The sequence below is a fragment of the Dama dama genome, chromosome 18, assembly GCF_033118175.1.
Source record: "Dama dama isolate Ldn47 chromosome 18, ASM3311817v1, whole genome shotgun sequence".
NCBI classification, from domain to species: Eukaryota; Metazoa; Chordata; class Mammalia; order Artiodactyla; family Cervidae; genus Dama; species Dama dama.
This window is the reverse complement of record NC_083698.1, coordinates 56,733,522-56,756,370: the sequence shown is the minus strand read 5'-3', so window position 1 is coordinate 56,756,370 and position 22,849 is coordinate 56,733,522.

Sequence of the window (22,849 nt, the reverse complement as noted above, 5' to 3'; positions counted from 1 at the left end):
ATAATGTTTTTTGAAATGTGAAAGACTTTAATTTTGATCAAGTTCAGCTTATAATTTTTCTCTTTTATAGATTATGTTTTTGGTGTTGCTTCTAAGAACTATTTGCTCAACTCAAGGTCATGACAAATGTCTTCTACATTTTCTTTCAAAAATTGCAAAATTTTAGCTTTTGCATTTAGGTCTATGATCCATTTTGAGTTGATGTTTGTGTAGGCAACCCTAGTGGCTCTTACCTCAAACCTTTTGGAGTGACTGGTGGAGAGGAAGGGAGAATCAGGGGTGAAAAACCGGTGCCTTAAAGTTTGATTTAAAATAAAAAGGAGGCCAGTTAGAAGCCAGAGAACTTTTTTCCCAACTTTCCAAATATGAAAATATGAAAGATTTTAAGTATGAAAATATATTCCTTCTGTGAAAATACATTTTAAAACATTATCAGTGTTTATATTGCAAGCAAGTAATGAGAGCTCATTCCTCTTATGTGCCTAAAGTTGTGGATGTTTGAAAAGAAGCTAATTGAAGCTTATGCAACCTTATCTTTCCTTCCTGTTTTACGGACTTCAAGAGCATTAGGCAAGTCCAGAGAGACTTAAGTTTTCTTCAAAGGTTTCAGGACATAACTCAACTCAGCAAGGAACGCTTTCATAATTCTTTCACAAAATGAGGGGAACACGGAATGTCTTTGAGTAGGACTAACACTGCTCTCTGTAGAGATTTAATTGTACACGTGGAGATAAGCTTGTTTTTCTTTCTAGCTGCAGCAACCTGGGAGCAGAGTGGGAAGTTACACTGCGCTTACTGAGCTGCAGAATTATGCAGTTGAGTCAATATTTCCCCCACTGTCCCTGCCACAACCCAAAGGGGCAGGCATCAAGGTCAAAGTAACAATAGCAACATCCAGAGATCCTCATAATCTCCCTCCACCAGGAAAATGCTCTATCTCCCACTCTCTGCATGTTGCTTTCCTGCTGGGCAGAGTCCCTGGTCCTGGCCCCACCTTCCATGAATTTTCCTGTGTTTAGCGTTGCTCTGCTAGCCAGAGTGGATTTCATGGTCAAGGGCTGTCTTGTAGGCTCCGCCACAAACCCACAGGCCTTGGATTCAAACAGTCCAGCAGACTTGGCTTGAATCCTGGATTTCCTAATGGCTCCTGGTGGCTCAGATGGTAAAGAATCTACCTGCAATGTGGGAGACCCTGGTTCTATCCCTGGGTTGGGAAGATCCCCTGGAGAAGGAAATGGCAATCCATTCCAGTATTCTTGTCTGGAGAATCACGTGTATGGAGGAGCCCTGTGGGCTATAGTCCATGGGGTCACAAAGAGTTGGACATGACTGAGTGACTAACACACACCATGACTGTGACTGTGGACAAATCGTTTGCCTTTTTCTTTGGCTGCTCAGCATGACAATTGAGAGCTTAGTTCCCTGACCAGGCCTCCTGCGGTGGAAGCACAGAGTCTTAAGGACTTGGACCACTCAGGAAATCCCCATTTGCCTTCTTTGAGCTTCAGTTTCCTCTTCTTTAAACAGGAAATAGTAACACCCAATCTTTAGGAAGTCTATATGGATTAGAGACAATAGGAACCACCTAACACAGTACCCAGAGAAGGCAATGGCAACCCTCTCCAGTGTTCTTGCCTGGAGAATCCCAGGGACAGGGGAGCCTGGTGGGCTGCCGTCTATGGGGTCGCACAGAGTCGGACACGATGGAAGCGACTTAGCAGCAGCAGCAGCAGCAGCAGCAACACAGTACCTAGCTCGGTATAACACTTCTTAGCATCACTCATCTTTTTGAGTACATAGCAGAAATGGTAGCCCCCTCAAAATCCAAAACAAAACAAAAAACTAGTGGCAGTATTTCAAGTACATTTTCTCTTTCTTCCCCCTTTCCCTTTCCTCCTCTTCTTTCTTCCTCCTCCTCTCCCTTACCTTGTGACAAATGTCATCAGTGTTGCAGATGTTTTGATGAGGACCTATGTGCTCTGAGTCTGAGCCACTGTCGTTGTCACAAAAATCTCTCCTTGTTGGCTAGCCATCATTATCACCAACTCTACCATCCTGTGAGCCTAGAGAGGGAGTTTACCTATTAGAACTAGCAATACCTTTCATTTCAGGGTAATGTTGGCTGAAATGTTGCCAGGGTTGTAAGGAATAAGACTTTAGAGCACAGTTTGGGAGAATTCAATGTATCAGCCCCCTAGATATAGCCTCTTTGCTGCTGCTGCAAAACCCAGTTCAAGCCACCATCATGTCTCTCCTGGCCAGGAGTCTCCTTACTGCTGTTTCTGCTGCTATGTTTGAACTCTATAATGTATACTATATTTTGCAGCCAGAGAGACCTTAAAACATAAATCACAGCATGCATTATCCTACATAAAACCCTCTAATTGCTTCCCATTGCTCTTAACATAAAATCCAAACACTTTATCATGCTTTTACAAAGTCCTATATATCCTGGCCACACTAAGGTCTCTGCCATCATCCACTACTTATATTTCCTGTGCTCTAGCCACACTGAATATCTTTTTGTTCTTTAGCCAAGTTAAAATTAGTATTTTCACATGTGCCATTTCCTTTGCCTAGAATCCTCTTACCCCATGTCTCTCATGGCTATCTTTTTTTCTTTTATTTAGATTAAGCTCAAATGCCATGTCTGCAGAGAGGCCTTTCCTGAATGCCTGATCTAAAGAGGTGTCTCCAATCCCCTAGTCTTTTGCTATTGCACTATAAATGTTTTAGTTATGAATTTATCTTTATATTTGTTTTTTATTTGTTTGGTGTTGGTTTCCCCTAACTAGTATGCTAGTTCCAAGAAAAAGAGACATTTTCTGTCTTCTTCACCCTTTTATCATCAGCGCCTGAGACATAAAGGACTCAATAAACGTTTGTTAAGTGAATAAACAGATATCCATCCAGAAACTATTTCTCCCCTTCAGAAAGCACTTCTGACCACTTCCAACTGCTCAAATGTTTTGCTCCATGAGTTCTCGCTTTTGCCTTTGAGGAACATCCCCTCGCCCTCCTCTGGAGAGGAGTTCCTAGTGGAGAGTGGTCTCGTTTTTTTGAAGTCTAGGTGAGGTACCTCCTGTCTGTAGTCTGAATTCTTGTAAATAGTGACAGTCTGGTGTTCAACAAGTTTGGATGTCAAAGACAGAATGTTGAGCTGTGGAAATCACTTTTGTTAGTCAAGAACACATAGCTAAGGCATGGAGCAAAACTGGGCATTGGGATTTTGACCGGTGGGAAGCTGTGCTCAAGAAACCATGGTGTGAGATGGCCCAGGGAGAGTGGTATAGATGAATTCTAGATTTGGACTATGGATTCCTGAGGCCATTTCTTATGGAAGCGGGGCATGTATTTAATATGGCCCATCTATATTTGTTTAAGGAAGTCTAACACTGTTTATAGAGTCCAAGACGCCTTTGGAGGACCTGCATCAAAAGTTTTTCAGGCTCCCTCTGTATCTTCCTTTCTGAGGAAGGCTGCTGTAATCCTTCCCACAGATATACCTTTATCTTTCTCTAAAGTACTTTTCAAATGTTATGGCCTTGGAACAATGGAGAAATGAGATATTTTATAATCAGATTTTCAAAAGTGAGCCTTGGACTGTTTTCAGGCACACAATCTTTTGGACCAACCATTGCTTGTTTGTGAGACATTTTTGCCTGCTATCTATAGGATGTAATTATTTGAGGCAATACACAGAGATGTCCCTTAAGAAAATGCAATACATAGAAATCTGAGCTAGCTGAACTCTAATATATACATTATAGGTGGCTATATTACAAAACAATAAATAGCAGATACAAATAGATGATTCAAAATAATATTTAATTTAAAGCAATAAGATCATCCCACATACATATGGCATAAAATAAAGAACATGTATTAAAAAAAAAGCCATCATTTCTCAAGTATCCATAGGGTTTTCTCAACTTTGCTATATATAGAGAGTATAAATTTTGGTTGGAGTTATTGTTTGGCAAAGCCATTATTTGTTCAAGACAGCAGTAGAGACATCAATTTCCCTCAATTTTCACATAGAAAAGTATCACCCAGATGTCACGACTCCCCAAAACTACCTTCTCTGCACGAGGCATTGTCATTTGTGCTTGCTATAACCATGGTAGGTGCTATTATGCCTGTCCATGGGGAAATAGAATAGCTGATTTCTTACAAATGTGGCTGAGGCTTCATAAATCAAGTCTTGCTTTTTGAATAACAGTCATACCTCTTATTTCAAATCAAAAGCCCAGCAGGTTTTTAACTTCACCAATTTTCTTGGTGAGAAGGAAGCTAAACAATAATGTGTCCGTAAAAGCATGAGCAAGAACTGTTACCCTAGAGTTTTGCAGAAATGGAAAGATGCAAGAACACTGAATTTTTTTGTTGTTTTGTTTTTGACATGTTGGAAAAGTCTGTAGACAATTTTGGGTGTGAAAAAAATTGATTAAGAAGTGTAAATGTGCTCTGCTGTTCTGGCCTCAGAAACATGTTTGTACTTCATTTTAACCTCTCTCCCCTCTATTTTATAATGACTTTGTTTTCTGACTATAACGTGGCTGGAATTCTCCAGGCATGACTATATTAGAATTAGATTAGTAAAAACAAAAATTACACCAAGAAAAAAACTAAAATAGAATATCATTAGTTATTGTTAATATTCTAATAGTTACTTATATTCATTCAAATGAAAATTCATATAGGATTTGAAAATGACCATGGAGGAGAAAGATTGTTTTTATAATGAAGAAAATATCCACTTAAACCCACTCCAGCATTCTTGCCTGGGAAATCCCATGGACAGAGGAACTTGGCAGGCTACAGTCCACGGGGTTGTAAAAGAGATGGACATGACTTAGCAACCAAACAACAACAGAACCTCCCAAATTTCCTAAATAATTGATAGAAATTTAACCATGTATTTTCCCTGAAGTAATAGGTTGAGAAAGTGTTTCAGTCGATATATCTAATCATATCCCATAGAGTTCTCTAAAAAATGTTGAAGAATTCTGGAAACCTTCTGGAATCATTAGTGTTTTTTTTTTTTTTTAACTAGTGTTTACTAATATGCATTTATGAATTAGGAGAAAAAATCGATCTCTTCCTTGGGATCAACCTGCTACAATTGTTTAAAAGCAGTGGGTGCATATAATCTGAGGATTAGAAACAGCAGGTGTTGCAAAAAGAGGGAGCAGTTGTTGTTGTTTTTAATATTATTTATTGATTTATTTCTGTATTGGGTCTTCATTGCTGTGTGTGGGCTTTCTCCTGTTGTGGTGGCTTCTCCCATTGCAGAGCTCAGGCTCTTGAGTGTTGACTCAGTAGTTGTGGTACACAGGCTTAGTAGCTCTGTGGCATGTGGGATCTTCCTAGACTAGGGATTGAACCCATGTCCCCTGTATTGGCAGGCAGACTCTTAACCACTGAACCACCAGGGAAGTCGTGAGAGGGAGTAGTTTTAAGATTATTTATTTTTTATCTGCTGCCCATTAGAATTAACTGAGAAGTTAAAAAATCTCAATGTTAAGCCCATGTGCATGCTCAGTCACTTCAGTTGTGTCCAACTCTTTGTGACCCTTTGGATGTAACCCACCAGGCTCCTCTGTCCATGGGATTCTCCAGGCAAGAATACTGAAGTCGGTGGTCATGCCCTCTCCAGAGGATCTTCCCAACCATGGACTGAACCCTCTTCTCTTATGTCTCCTGCCTTAGCGAGCGTGTTCTTTACCACTATCACAAGCTAGAAAGCTCCAAGCCCACACCTCAGACCAATCAATTAGAACCTAAATAGATGCAAGTCAAGGTAATTCCAGTGTGCAGCCAAAGTTGAGAACCACTGCTTTGAGAGACTCTACTCATTTAAACAGCCCACTTGAATTCTCCCTTCTTTGAGTTCTTTTTGCTTAACCTATTTTCACATGCCCCCTTTTTTTGTAAACTTGAAAAATATGCTGCCTGTGGTCAAGAGATGTGTCTTAAAAGAATTTTATGTAAATTAGTTAAACCACCTCTGATATAAATAAATACTTTTGATAATTACTGGGCTGCAGTCTATCATATTTATAACAAACCATTCTTTCTCCTCCTAGATTGCTTAAATATGTTTCAAAATTGTTAAGACACAATCCACATTCCTTATAATATAGTAATCCTAATCTGTCATTTTTGGCACAGAGTATATGGGAGAATGTGTATCTGTGTGTGTGTATGAATGAATATACATAAAAGTTAAATTCTGCTGAAATGCCAAAAGTGAAGTGAAGTGAAGTCGCTCAGTCGTGTCTGACTCTTTGCGACTCCATGGACTGTAGCCTACCAGGATCCTCCGTCCATGGGGTTTTCCAGGCAAGAGTGCTGGAGTGGGTGCCATTTCCTTCTCCAGGGGATCTTCCCAACCCAGGGGCCGAACCCGGGTCTCCCACATCATAGGCAGACGCTTTACTGTCTGAGCCACCGGGGAAGTTGGGAAAGCTTATTTAATTATCCAGTATTACTGGCAGCCACTTTTCCTGATCTTATTTTTTTCTACTAAGTACAATAAGAGGCTTATGTTTTTATTAACATGTATAAATATGCATCATCAGTATACCTTTTAATTCCTAGGATAATATCTTAGATGAGTTAGGTTGGTGGTTTAACTATATAGTATGACATTATATCCCAAATTTGAAAACAAAGATTACGACATCCATAGTTCCTATATGGACCAAATAAGACTCTAGACTCTTAATGAAAATATCTGTCTCTAGATTTCACCTGAGCTCAAATGAGTTCAAATGGGATGTGACCTACCTGTCTCTTGATTAGTGTAAAAGGAAAAGTTGAACAGACCTTTTTGAAAGAATCTCCCACTTTCACATTTTGCTCTGAATACAAAATCAAGCTTTTAAGTGTATGAGTATAATGACATTAGAAAATCTTAACAGTTAACCAGGGCATTGAGTGAGTAAATGCAGCTCAACCTACTGGTTCCTCTTCTCAACTTTGTTTTAATTTTTCTTTCTTTTTTCTCCTTTATCATGTTTCATGGTGAATCATAGTTTTTTGAAAAACTACAGGATTAACAATTTATTATTTGCATTATATAAGCTGGGGATATTTATCATTTTTCTGATATGGGAACCCTAATAAAATATCCAATTAAGATTTTTCAAAATTAATTAACTAGAAGATTCTATTGTTTTTCCTTGTAAAATTTTGTCTGAGAAGCTGGCACTTCTCATTTTTCTGTCTACCATGGCTTAGTTGCTGTAAAATAATATCAGAGCCTGCTTTTAAGGAATGAAGGGGTTAAAGAACTTTGAATTGCTCACGCATGACTACGATAAACGTGACTATGATAAACTGTTTTAACCTTTAGCTGCTCTGTGTTACTTCTCACACACTAAAGACTAGCCAAACCCAGGTTGGTTTCAGAAAGGACTCCACTTTATTCCTGAAAGAAGCGATTATGTGTGAAATGCTTTTAAACTTAACAATTATGAATATCATCATCCAATGTCAGGCAATACCTATTGTACATGGATTCCCTTTATGATAAAGTTTGACATTTCATGCTAGAACTGAGTACACCTTTTCTTAAAATCAAGCTTTCTCAAGAGTCACTTCTCTGGGCTTATTCCAAGAGGAGGCACCTTGAGGAACACTGTGTCCTCTCCTATTTCTATATCACATGCAACAGCACTCTTGCTGATTAGAGGTAATTTGACAAATGGAATTCAAAAGAGGATTATTAAAACAGCTACCACAAATGCAACACCAGAAATTCTGGACACCTACAGAAATGACTTCTTAAATGCATTCTTTAATAATTTGTATTTGACATTTTAGATTTTGAGCAGCTCCTGAGTGAGAAGAGAATTGGAACAAAGACAATATGCTTCGTAGGGTTTCGTTTAGTTAGATGCATCTAGATAGCCATGTTAGAGTCAATTCTAGGAGCTTCACGGCAATGAGGAGCACTGAGCAGGAGGGACACTGTACGCTAATAGTGATTGCATCATCACCCTTTTCAAGTGTTGAGGTCAGTTTGATTTCAAGAAATAACTGGGTTTTTTTTTGTTTACTCTTTTTGCTTTTTGTTATTTTTCTGAATTATTCTGGTTTCAGTAAAGAGAGACCCTTCTCAAGTGTGCTGAACAAAGTAGACTGTTCCCTGAGAATAGGAGTCAAAGAAGGTCTGAATTTCACAAGAGGTCTGATGTGGTAGTTCTAGATACAAGGCTCCTCATGAACTTTAGTGGCAGGAACATGGGGACTCAATTGAAGTGCAAAGGACTACATCATTCTGTCCCCTTGTCCATCAGCTGCAGAGCAGGGGGAATCAATGATCTACTGTCCACTCAGCAGGGACAAGAGGTAGGAAATGTTTCCTTGATAATTCAGATGCAATATTGTCACAAAATACATTGTTACCAAAAATGTTACTGGAAGCAAAGAAGAAATGAATCCACAGAAGAAGTGTTATGGGGAGAAGATGTCAAATTCAGGTTTGCCTGTATTGAACAAGGGGCGACTGCAGACATCCAAGAGCACGTATGTAGAAGTGATTTGTTTGGTTGAATCTGAAGCTCAGGGCAGAGGGCAGAGCTCTAGAACTAGCTTTGGTTGTCATTAGCACATAAGTGAGAGTTCAAATCATTAGCTCAGATGAGACTGCCTGAAAAGAGTTTATGGTGAGAAAGGCGGTTATGCAGAAAAATAATGAGAGGATAAAACCCTGCAGAACATTAACATTTAAGGAAGGTACAAGACAAGCAAATATACTCATGTAGGAGATAGTAACACAATAGAGGTAAACCTAGAAGAGAATAGCATCATGGAAACCAAGGATATGCAATTTTAGAAAGGGATGAGTCTCAATCATTCTCAGATAGGAAAGAAAAGACTAAAAAAAAATGAGAATAGAGAATTGATAGATTTGACAAGATGGAGGTCACTGGTTGCCATTTCCAGAGCAATTTTTGTAGAATTGAAGCAAGTGCCTGATGCACAAGAGGTGAAACCAGCTTTTCATGGTTGAGAGAATACAGGAATGGGAGGCAAGAATGCCAAGGTAGTTGGAGAAGAAGATTCTTCAGAAGTAGCTGAAAAACAAAAAACAAAGTGAGCACAGGGTTAGAGGTAAGGCCTGGGCCAAGAAGAGATCCTTTTTCAAGATAGGAGAAATTTGAGCATGTTTATTAGCTAGAGGTGAGAGACTGGAGGCTGCAAAAGGACTAAAAGGTTGAGGGACTTCCCTGGTGGTCCGGTGATTAAGAATCCACCCGGCAATGCAGGGGACGCAGATTTGATCCATGGTCCAAAAAGATCCTACATATTGATGAGCAACAAAGCCCGTGTGCCACATCTACTGACTCTACACTCTAGAGCCCTAGCACCTCAATGAAGAGTAGCCCCAGCTCACTGCAACTAGAGAAAGCCTGAGGACAGCAGTGAGGTTCAAGAAGGATGGGATGTATGAATGTCTATGGCTGACTCATACTGATGTATGGCAGAAACCAACATGATATTATAAAGTGATTATCCTCCAATTAAAAATGAATTAAAAAAAGAAAAAATATATACAATTATTTTTTAAAAAGTTAAAAAAAAATTATGGTACTAAAGAAGCCAAGAGAAAAAAAAGTATGGAAGAAGATTTCACCTTGATAGGCAGTTGCCAGTGACAGCTTGGCAACTCTGTGAGCTGGATACCAGTTAAGTAACTATGAAGATATTTGTAAACAAGCATAGTGTCTACTTCTTAAATTGATTTATTAAATCATTGCTACCTGTGCCAAGACTTTCTGTCTCTGATCTCTTATTATAAGTGATGGAATTTCTCCTTCTTTGCCTTTTTCTGGTCTGTAGTAGAATTCAAACACCACTGCTACTGGCACAGGAGAGCAGGAACAAGTAAAATCCCTTGATAATTCATTATAAACTATTTTAAGACTATATTTAACCATTTGGATGTGCCTAGTATCTTAGTGAAATTCAAAACATAATGTCATGTTTTTGACTGACATGTTTTTTCTCCATTTACTTTACAACTTACCCCCAGGAAAAACTACTAATGAGAAAAAATTCTAACATTTCTTTCAGCAAAAATATTTAACAAAATACTGTCTGACTCTCCCAACTCCAACCAGAAGATTGAAGTAGCCTATGCAACTGGAAAATTCAAGAAAAAGTTTTTGTGATCGGGAACTTTCTGCCATTTAAAAGGTTGTAACCATTTCCTTATGACTTTGCCTTTCTATTGCCAATGGAGCTTAGTCACACGTGTCATCAGGGAAAGAAAACAGAGACGGGGTCTCAGAGAGACATGGCATGGGACATTTGTACAGAATGAATTAAGGGGATGTAGCCATGTGCCATCTGCTACAAAATAATTTACAATCTCAGCACAGATTCCTGATACTGCACCTTGAATTCCTTGATACATGAAGTCAGGTATAACAGTTAATTATTTTTTTAAGTGTTTGTCATTAACAGTCTCATTCAGCTGTGTGTGTTGTAATCAAAGCTCTAAGGATATCTGTAGACTCATAACAGCAAACATCTCTTTCTGTTCAAGCAGAGAAAAAGAACTCTGTAGCTCAAGCTGACATCCCTGTAAGACCCAGAATGTTTCATATCTGCTTCATTTGGTGCCTCTGACTTGAAAAAATTGATGACAAATATATGCATTGCTACCACTGGGAAACTTTATATAGTTCCTCTTTTTAATTCAAGGACTACTCAGAATTAAAATTTTAAACTGGGGAAAGTAAAAATTTAAAGTAATATTTGAGAGGGAGCAAAAACTGCTGAGAGTAGGACAGGCAAATAATAAAGCCATGAAGATATTCTGCAATGTTCTGAAGAGGAGGACGGATTGAAAATAGGTTTGTGAATCAAACAAACAGGTAGAATCAGGCAGTGATGTTTGAATCTAGGTGTGGGCACTTAGCAGCCCTATGACACTGGATGAAATACTTGGGTCTGTAAACTCCAGTTTGCCCAACTATAAGTGGGTTGCTGTGAGTTTTAAATTAAACATGAAATGATAAGTGTGATGCCTGGCACAGGGGAGATGCTTAATAAATGTCATTCATCATAATTAAAAAAGGATACCTAAGGGATGTATGAAATGGAAAATGGGTCTGATGAATACACACAGAGTTGTTTGTTAGAAACAAGCAGAGAACTATGGATAGACTGAGGAACTGCAGGTGTCCTCTGAGTGGGGGAAGCTAATCACTTGGGCACATGCTCACTTCTCATTTACAAGAAATGCACCTGGTTAGTTTCAGGACAAAGGACAGTGACTCCACGAGAGCTAAAAAAAATGCATATATTCCCAGACTGTTTCACATCCTTGGCCCCTCTCCAACTTAAATGTCATTGAATAGGGCTCGGGTGAGATCCTGAAATCTGTTCATTCAAAGTGATCCTCAGAGGGTCTGATTACTTAGTCCAGAAACTACTGGGTTAGGAAATGAGGCTGAGAAGGAAAAGATAGATTAGAAAATCTCTATATGGCAATGATTAAAAAAAAAAAAAATATCTGGGGGCTTTGAAGCCCTCTGAAATCTGACATGCAGATCCTTTAAAAAATGCAGTCTGTACCTCATAAAAATTTGCATATATTTCAAAGTGTTCACTTACCTCTGAAGCTCAGCCACACCAGGCTAGAGAAAACCCACTGTAAGTAATTATTTATGGAAACAGAACTCTGTGGCACAGATAACAACTACTCAAATAAAAGAATTCCTTCCATGGGTTCCTAGTGGGTTGTGACAGAGACAGCTAGCCTTTCATCAGAAACTTGTGTCCTTATTACAGTGTAAAACTGTTGCTGAGAAACAACTACAACTGTCTCAGCCTCCCTTACATCTAGGTGTGGCCATGCCAGTGGCCTTGCCAATGAAATACGAGCAGAGGTGACATGTGTACCTTGCAGGAAAAGAAGGTCAAGAATGAGGCACACCCTTTGCATTGCCTCTTTTTTCTCACTTGCTGGCTGGATGAACACCCCTGGGGTAACCTTGGAGACCACTGCTGAGAACAGAAGAGAAATAAATTGGATGGAGGCTGAGTCTTGAAAAACTGCTCAAAGGAATGCTGGCAGCTGATCAGCAGCACCCACTTTTCCCTTACATTTAAGATAGATAAATTTATGTATTCAGCCACAGAGATTTCAGGGTTTCTTGTTTTAAAAGCTGCCCATGTTATCTTAACTAACCATTGTCAGTTTTCGGAACTGTGTACAGGACTGAGCCCCAGACCACTCCTAGGGAGATAAGTAGCAAGTGTATAGCCTTCTGGTATAGGTCAAGAAGTTCAATTTCCCCTGCTGTGGACAGTGAATTTCATAGATGTTGTACTGGGAAGTAGAGCAGTGAACGAAGACAATTTTGCCCTCTAAGGCAATGGTAGAACTAGTCAGATTTATTTCCCTGGATCCTCTCCTCCAGTACATCCTGTTTTCAGCTTAGTGTGTTTCATCCTGACAGGAAGATTAATACCAATTTCAGGCCTAATGTATGAATGTTTGGGGTGAGGGTGGGGACCCTTTCTTGCTTCTATCATCAGCTTACTCTCTGCCTTTTAGGTTTCCCATTTAGAAAATGGCAACAATTCTCTTTGTTTCCTAGGTATGTTTTGGGAGTTGAAAGAAAGGTTCAATGCCATTTTAGCAGAGACTGTTAGATGTTCCCCAAGTTCTCGTTCTCCTTTCCTTCATGAACACACAACTGGCTCATTTTCCAGCCTCTTTTGCATCCCATTTGGGATAGCTGTGCGTCTGAGTTCTAGCTCATATGTGAGTAGAAGTAATACATGCCACATTTTTTTCTGGCTTTGAAAAATCTTCCATCCTATTTTTGTATTTTGGCTAGCTGGGAGGGAAATGACCACGATAGCCTTGGAAGCTACATACTGAAGATGGGAAAGCTTCTGTCACTTTAGATCCCTAAATACCTGTGACGGCAGACTCTGATCTGATCAGCTGCCCAGCAAGAAAAAGTCCTATTGAGTTTGAAGCAATACTCATTTTGGCAGCTAATATTGCTCAACCAATATAGCTATTAACTAAACTTTGGATCATATACGCCTCCTAAATATCCTTAAGAAGTTCATAAATTAACAAACATATATACATATACATATGCATATATATATATAGGCCTGCCTGGTGGCTCAGCAGTAAAGAATTCGCCTGCCAATGCAGGAGACGCAGGAGATGCATGTTTGATCTCTGGGTTGAGATGATCCCCTGGAGGAAGAAACGGCAACTTGCTTTATTCTTGTCTGGATAATCCCATGGACAGAGGAGCCTGGTGGGCTACAGTCCGCCAAGAGTTAGACATGACTTAATGACTAAAACAACATATATACAATGTATATATTAGATACATAAGATCTTTATACATGCAACACACACACATACACCCATATACGTAGAAGGAGATCATCGATGATGTTTCAAATGGAATAACGAATATGAGGATATGAACACTGGACAAATACTCTGGGGATTTAATTTGAGTGGCAAGATATGTGACACTGGGGAGATCCCTTACCTAACATGGATAGGACCCCGCTAATTAAAGGAAAGTAAAGGGGTGGCTTTGAAATAGAAGTGGCTTTCATAGTTTTCTTTTTCATTTTTTTATCAGTGATTTGCTTGCTCAAATTAAAATCTGATGGAAATTAACTTCAGAATTGCTTCTTTTGAAATGATGGTAGTGGGTGAAGGGCTGAATTCCATCAGATTAGGGAAGGCTCTGCGAAGCTTCCTAGGGCCACTCAGAACAGAATCTGGACCATTTTTAGTTAGATGAACTTTGGAAGTTTCTTTAGGATAGAACATGCCCTCATCCTCTTGGGAAAACACAACAAGTTTTTCCATTTTGTTCTTCTGTATTTAGTTGACAAATAACACTAAATTCTGCTTCCACTTTCTGTTTTGATTAATAGTAACTTAATTGACTAAACTGATGGGAATCCAGTAATATTTTACCTTCTTCTCCAAGAGACCTGCATTAGAAAACATTGCTCCCAGGAGTCTGACCAAATTGCGACCTAGGACCTGTGTGAATATGCTTGTAATTACTTTTGTGGAAGAATCTTTGATATCTGCTTTTAATGATAAAACTATTGTCACTGTCCCTTAGAGCTTTGAGTTGAATTTTATTCCTAACTCTGTGTGTGTGCATTTGTGCTCTGTGAGTATATGTGCATGTGTGTGTGTATAATGACCAACTTCTATAGAAATGATCAATAAAACCTTTGACGAAGGTCTTCTTTCAGCTCTATAGGGGAATCTATTCATTTGCTAGCTTATGGTTTAAAACATTATTCTAAAGTATTGTTAAACAAAATATTGACTGATTTTATCAGTGAGCATTTCCGCCGGAAACAGATGGGATACTTAAAGGGAATAATAAATAAAGGCCCATATGTGGAGCAAGTCATAGCACAGTAAGTGTGTGTGTGTGTGTGTGTGTGTGTGTGTGTGTGTGTGTGTGTGTGTGTGTTAGTCACTCAGTTGTGTCCAACTCTCTGTGACTCCATGGATTGTAGCCCACCAGGCTCCTCTGTCCATGGAATGCCATTCCCTTCCCCAGGGGATCTTCCCGACCCAGGGATTGAACCTGGGTCTCCTGTATTGCAGGTAGATTCTTTACTGTCTGAGCCACCAGGGAAACCCAGCGTAGTAAGTACCTGAGAGCTAGTAACAGTTGGAGTGTCATCACTATATCTGTTGGAGCCCAAAGGGTGGGATAATTACCAGAACCTGGAGATAGAAAGGTATCTGGAGAAGGCTGTCTGAAAGGAGCTGTGACTTGTGGTTGAGGGATATTGCTAACCCACAGCTATGCAGCAGGAAGGGAATAGGGAGAGATGTAGCCCAATTTTCCTCTGCTCCTTCTCTTCCATCTATAGGGAATTCACAGTAACCAAGCCAAATGGAAACCAGAGGGCAAATGAGTCTGTTTACATAATTCATGCCTGTCAGCCTATGGGGTCTAGAGTACTGAAGAGAAAGGTAGAGACTTGATTTGGAAGGGCAAACACAATATCCAGCCCACTGACCATGGGTCATGGTTGTGAAATTCAAGAGTATTTGTAAATATTAGAGTAATTAGTGCTCATGGTTAAATAACTAATCATTTATTTGAGGTGCTCTATCATACATAAGACTATTCTTAATTATAAAAATATAAAAATAAAAACTCTGATTCTCTGTCCAAGGATCCCCATGTGGCTATTTAAATTTAAGACTAATTGGAATGAAATAAAGTTATAAATTCAGTTCCTCAGTTTCAGTAGTTGAATTTCAAGTGCTCACTAGCTTCATGTGGCTGATGGCTGCTTTACTGAACAGTACAGACAGAGGGCATTTCCACCATTGCTGAAAGTTTTGTTAGATAACACTATTCTACTTCATTCATTCCTCATTGTCCAGTATCTTTACTCAACAAGAAAATAAAATGATTTCTGGAATTATTCATTTCTTTCCTGAACTCTTAGACCCTAAAAGTAGTATTAGTGTCAGATTTTAAAATATCTTATTCTGAATGAGTTAGTTATTTGGGTGCATGCATGCAAAACAAACAAACAAACAAACAACAACAACAACAAAACAAACAGCTCTGGCCAGCTTAGGGAAAAAGGAATATATTGGCAGGATCTTTAAGAATCCTAATTTCAATGTACCCAGAAGTAGGATTGCTGGATCATATGGTAGTTTAATGTTTAATTTTTTGAGGAACAGCCACACTATATTATCTATCGTGGTTATACCATGTATTAATACTTTCCCAGCAGTAGCATACACATGTTCTAATTTCTCCATATTCTTTATAGCATTTCCCTTTATCTCCCCCCCCCTCCTTTTTTTTGATAATTGCCACCCTAACAGGTATGAGATTTTATTGTGATTTTTGACTTGCAATTCTCTGATCATTAGTGATATTGAGCACCTTTTCTATACCTTGTGACCATTTAAATGTCTTCTTTGGGAAAATGTCTATTCAAGTTCTTTACCCATTTAAGTCAAGTTCTTAGTTTTTATCACTAAGCATGATTATAGAAAAACATGTTCCAGGGAATTACCTGGGTTCCAGCTGTTATCCCTGAACCCGTTTAATTGTAGCAACCACTTCAGGATCTTGGTCAACACTGTAACACCCACTTTCGCCTATTTGCCCAATGGCAGGAGGATCCCTGCTCTGTCAGTAGCAGTCTCAGCTTTCATTTCGGTGAATTGTTGTTGGATGCCTGTTGTAGAAATTCCTTCCTTGTATAGCAATTTACTCTTTTCTGTGGTGAAAATCTCTAAACTACTCAAATATGTGGTGTAGGAACAAAACGCATTGTGGGTGGATCATTATGTGTGATTGGAAGTAAAGTTTTCAAACACAGTTTGACTTTTAAAAGGCAATGAAATTTTTAAGAACTGGGGTGAGATGATCAGCTTTGTATTTAGAAAGTAAGACTGTATTTAATTTGCTCTATGAATTATTCTCTGTTTAGTTAGTTGATCAGCACCCCTCAAAATAAGATTTGCATTCACTCTGCCCGTTCCCTGGAGCTGATACCAATCTGGAGCTACCATAAGTTAAAGTTTTGTCTTCAGGACTTTTCTCAGATCATTCAGATAGTGTGAACTCAGATTGCAAATGAGGTTTAGGAGTGGTTTATGGTTGTGAATTACTGGGGTAAATACATATTTTTCTTCCCCTCCTTCCAAGAGATGAGTTTCTTTGGCACAGATGAGTTTCTTTTCTGCTCCATTCTGTGTGGTGGGGTTTGTGTCTCACTCACCCTTATATGGTGAGTGCAGCAGGGACCACTTATTGAATTACCCATCTTGAGGTGCCCTAGGCTTTATTTCAGACCCCCTACTTTCTAAGCAGGTGTCAAATAGATGCTCAAGGTCACACAAGTTCAATAAAAACCTTTGGGTCAAAAGTTAACCTTGGTTCTTTTTACTTCCTAGAGCCTCTGGTTACTTTTGAGGCTTGACATCTTTACACTTTTTTGTTATCTCAGTGATGTATTTAAAAATAATTCAAATATTTTATCTGATATTTTGTTTTATTCAAACAGGTTATTCAGGGTATCTAGTCTGTCTTACTTTCAAATGGAGAATTCCTTCTTCCTTTATTTCAAAGGTAAAGAAACATAGATTCAGTGTTACCATGACTTTCCTAAGATCAGACAGTTCTTTTGAACAACCACATATGCACTATTAGATACTAATTTTAAGACAAGACCAAAATCAGACTTTCTGACAATGCCTGGAAGCTTGCTTTTACCTCTGTACTTAAAAGATCAATGTCTTCATCAAAGTTGGTTTGACTATACAACATAGAACCTATTACTAATATGTTAAGCCAAAAGGAAGCTTTGGGTGGTCTTACAGTCCCTGGTGGGTCAGATGGTAAAGAATTCACCTGCAATGCAGGAAACATGGGTTGGATCCTGGGTCAGGAAGATCCCCTGGAGAAGGAAATGGCAACCCACTCCTGTATTCTTGCCTGGAGAATCCTATGCGCAAAGGAACCTGGCAGGCTATGAATTTAAGACAGTCATTCTTTCTGTGTTTTCCACCCAACAGAGTCTCCAGTCTCTATAGTTCTCTTGTGCTCACTTTATTCTCTTAGTGTTAGCTGACCTTTTGTCCTTCATTTCACATAAGGTGAAAAATAACCATTCTAGTCCCTTTTAAGTTATCTCACAACTAAAATATTCAACAGAGACAGACTGGGGTGTCCCAGTTTTAATTTCAGAATGATGATCCAAGTGAGATGATATAATTGGTTCAGTGTGGGTATTTTCTTCCAGTTAGCTTTGGCTAGAGTGTCATCTTGGGGTATGATAGAGTTTCTGAGAGTGAAGTATGGGCATATTATTTAAAAAGAGAAAATGAGGAAATAATAAAATAATATATATCCATCTTTAGTACTTATAGGAAAATAAAGAAACAGATAAATAAAATTTTTACTGTGGAATTTTGCAGCATGCCAATAATTTGGGCACCTAAAATAACAGGATGGCCTTTTTCTCCTTTTGTTAAATAAGACAAAAAAAAAGAATCCTTTGTCTTCATACTAACCCTGTGTTCATGTAATATGCTTGTTAGAGTGATATTTATTTCCTTTCCAGACCAGTCCGAAAGTCACTAAATGTGGTTTAATGCTTTGTTCCAGCCAGTGTGTGCCAGATATAGGATGCAAAAGAATGACCTTTTTGAGCCTGACTCCTTATAGAGGATGGTTGCCAAAAAGTCAGCTTATAGGTAGATTTAATGAATGGGACAATCCATCATGAATAGGACAAGACCGACTTGAAACTGCTACTGATTGTGAGCCTATTTCAGATGTTTTGTTTAACTAAGAGTCTATAGAATCAGTTATTTTCTTGGTTTATTTTATTTCTTCCAATCTGAAATAAACAGTCTTTTGAATACTGGGTAGAGAAAAAAGAAGATAATGTAAGTTGTGTGTGTGTGTGTGTGCAGGAAGGGGAATTATTTTAAACAATTAAGGGAAATATCTTCTAAGAATTAGAAATCTAGATTCTCAGGAGATTTGAGAATATACATTTCAAATGTATATGTAAATGTAATGTAAAGAACACAAAAATAAGTTGTATATTTGGAAGCTATTTTGAGATTAAGAACAATTCTTAGAGAAATACTATGGGAGTTATTGAAAGTCTAAGGTCAATAATACATCTAAACAAGATTGAAGAAGGGTGAAGACTAACTTGGATGTATCTCTCTTCCTAGTTCCAAAGGGAATGGTAAACGTGTTGTAGAGAATTGGAAAAGAAATTTGAAACAACTTAAATTTGATGCAGTGTTTGTTGGGAAAATACTCTGGTTACACACTAATACTGCCCAAGCTCCCAGTAGTTGCTGATTTTGACTTTGTCAGTCAAATAGACTGGATTCCCTAGGCTTTGAATCACATTGTGATGACCATAAAAATATACAATAAACCCATTTTGCCCATTTTGAATTGAGCTACAGAAGGGGTTTTTCCTGCGTAACTTTTTTTTTTTTTTGGTTGTTTATGTGATGTAATCCTCCTAAAACAAGCTTAGGATAGTTTATATTCTGGGAAATAGCTGTGACTTCCAGCCACCCCCCACCCCCAACCGATATCATTTCAGGCGATAATCAACAAGAGTCTTTAAGAGTTTATAAACCTTTCTAAGCAGTCAGGTACTGTATTATTCACCAACATAAATACTCCTCTTAACTATGGTAGTGTCTGGCACAATATATGTGCCCAATTACTATTTGTAGGATGAATGGACAAGGTACATATCCTATTGGTTTCAAAGAGAATAAATGACATGATATACTATCTTAGATTTTTCATTTAATTTTGCAGGGTATAGTCAGGTGAATAAAATAAAAATAAATGATATCAAATTGATTTGCAATTCAGGCTTGGAAATCTAGGAGTTTCTGGGTCATAAAATAATGGTTAAGGTTGAATCTACATAATCTACATTAACTGCTGGTTTGTCCCTGAAAACTTGTCCAGGGCTCACTGACATTAAAGAGAGCAAGAATTATGAACTGCAGCCTACCTAGTCATATAATTTATCTCTTTTCATATGGCATTTACCTTGAATAGTGATGAGTACATTAAAAATATCATAAATAATGTCATAGAAACCGGTTTTATTTTGGAATTTTAAAATTGAAAACTTAGGGGAGAAAGGATGCAATAGTGGAATGAATTTGGCTGTATAATAATATCTTTTGGTAAAATTAAAATAAAATTTTAATTATGAAGGAGACCTCTACACATTTTTTTATATAACTAGAACTAGAGAAAATGTCAACTGATAATTTGGGATATTTTGCTCTTGGTAGTCTGCTAGGATGAATTGTTAAAATGTGGGAATAGCGTCCCATTCTTCTTTGAATTTCTAAGATCTAACATAAAGTCTGGCCTCTCTCCCTCAACACGGAAGTGGAGTTGATAATAGTCAACACTAACCTAATCAGATAATCCTGTGAATTTAGTTGAGAACCCACCCATTAAGACCTTTATGGACAGCACATGAATGAAAGTATTTCAGACTTCTCCTTCAGAAATCCACCTCAGACTTCGTCCTTTTCACTAATGAGTGTTACTTTAAAAACCATTTGAACAGCAAAAAAAAAAAAAGTCACTGAAATTATTATATAAAAATTCTATTTCCTACAGGGGCAAAAGGACAAAGCATTAGGGACTGAGGCTGAAATTTCAGCTTTGAATTGAATGTATCTTGAAACATGAGGCAATACATCTTTGGTTGACTAAGGTAATACGTAAGATGAAATACCTTTTACAGAATCCATCTTGAAAAGTATAAGCCAATGACAGCAGTCAGTTCTTTTTCAAGAAGCAATAAGGACATAGTTAAAAGCTTTAATGTTGATGAGAAATGGGTTTGCTGATGCTTTAGGGGACAGAATGTGTTATTCACAGGAAAAAAAGCGTTAAGTTTTCAGGAAAATGTTAAGTGCAATGGGATGTCACTGAAACAAACTATTAGGGAATGTTAAGTCTCTGGTTAGAGCAATAGGTTCAAAGATTATTTCTCCCCGGCTCCTCTTTGCTGTCCCTGTAGATTAAGTGATACTCAGTTTTATAATTACTCACTTCTCTCTTGCGCATGTACCATGGATCTCTGTATCCAGCTTTGACCTCTCCACCTGCCTTGAGAATCACAGATACACAGTCCTGGTGGACATCTTCACTTGGGTGTCTTACAGTCTGAAGCTAGTATCGCCATTTTCTTCCTTTCCCCAGCACTCCCCAGCAGTGGTGAATCTTGCAGTATTACTGATATCACCATTTATCCAGTTGCTTGAGACAGAAAAACTGGGAGTTACAGGGGCCCTGGTGAGGGCCGCTGTTTGCAGTGCTTCTGTGAAAAGCAGAAAGTGTTGACATTCCTCTGTGCATACCCAGACTCTACTCACAGGAAGGCTCAGGTTGGATTGCAGTTCCCTTTTCCCTCCTCAATTTGGAGCATGACATGCATAAAAATAGGGAACAATCCTCAGTCTAGATTTTTCTACTTTTTAACCTACATCTGATCAGTTTTCAACACTCGAATATCCTTGAATCTGCAACTCCTCTATCTCCTCTGTATCCTTGAATCTATAACTACTCTGCCTAATTGTCTATTAAATGAAATATTTAATATTGAAAAGTATGTTATGTATGCATGATTACTGTATGTAATAATACAGAAAACATCAGGGAACACACCACCTGCCCAAGAACCAGAATGTTATTGCTATTTTGCTCTGTGCTTTTTGATTCTTACTTATTAAACTATGGCTAAAGAGGCTTAGTCTCATTTCAACTCCCCAATATGTCCACATCCAGCTACATAACACATCACCTTACATCTAGCCATTTCACTCCCCTGCCTAAAACTTTTCTATATATTTCCATTCCTTAAAAAAGAACCCCTAAATTTCCCAGTATGGCAGAGAAAGATTTTCAAGTTCTATCCCCTATAGGGCAAAAGCTTCATTTTTGGCTGCTTCATAGTTTAGGCAGAACTAAAGTTGTTCCCCAGACGGCTCACTCCACTGTTTGCTCTGCATGAATCACCACTTCTTCTATTTTGTCCAGTCAATTCTTTCCAATTTTACTGAATTATCTCTGAGTCTGTCTCCCTTCCTAGACTGCAAGCTATTTGAAGCTAACAAAGACATCTCATTTATTTTTTCTTTCTCATCCAGTTTCTGGATCACTGCAGGGTTTTAAATACTTGAATCAAAATGATTAGGAGGAAGTTAATCTTAATATTTTGGGGAGTGATACCAAATCTTTATGCTATATTTTTGCTTTAATTTCAACTGGTCATCTAGACATTTGTGACAGTTCAGTTCAGTCACTCAGTCATGTCTGACTCTTTGTGGCCCCATGAATCGCAGCATGCCAGGCCTCCCTGTCCATCACCATCTCCCGGAGTTTACTCAAACTCTTACCCATAGAGTCGGTGATGCCATCCAGCCATCTCATCCTCTGTTGTCCCCTTCTCCTCCTGCCCCCAATCCCTCCCAGCATCAGGGTCTTTTCCAATGAGTCAACTCTTCGCATGAGGTGATCAAGGTATTGGAGTTTCAGCTTCAGCATCAGTCCTTCCAATGAACACCCAGGACTGATCTTCAGGATGGACTGGCGGGATCTCCTTGCAGTGCAAGGGACTCTCAAGAGTCTTCTGCAACACCACAGTTCAAAAGCATCAATTTTTTGGCGCTCAGCTTTCTTCACAGTCCAACTCTCACATCCACACATGACCACTGGAAAAACCATAGCCTTGACCAGTCGGACATTTGTTGGCAAAGTAATGTCTCTGCTTTTTATTTATTTATTTTTTTTTGTCTCTGCTTTTTAATATGCTATCTAGGTTGGTCATAACTTTCCTTTCAAGGAGTAAGCATCTTTTAATTTCATGGCTGCAGTCACCATCTGCAGTGATTTTGGAGCCCCCCAAAATAAAGTCTGACACTGTTTCCACTGTCTCCCCATCTATTTCCCATGAGGTGATGGGACCAGATGCCATGATCTTAGTTGTCTGAACGTTGAGCTTTAAGCCAACTTTTTCACTCTCCTCTTTCACTTTCATCAAGAGGCTTTTTAGTTCCTCTTCACTTTCTGCCATAAGATTGGTGTCATCTGCATATCTGAGGTTATTGATATTTCTCCCGGCAATCTTGACTCCAGCTTCTGCTTCTTCCAGCCCAGCGTTTCTCATGATGTACTCTGCATATAAGTTAAATAAGCAGGCTGACAATATACAGCCTTGATGTACTCCTTTTCCTATTTGGAACCAGTCTGTTGTT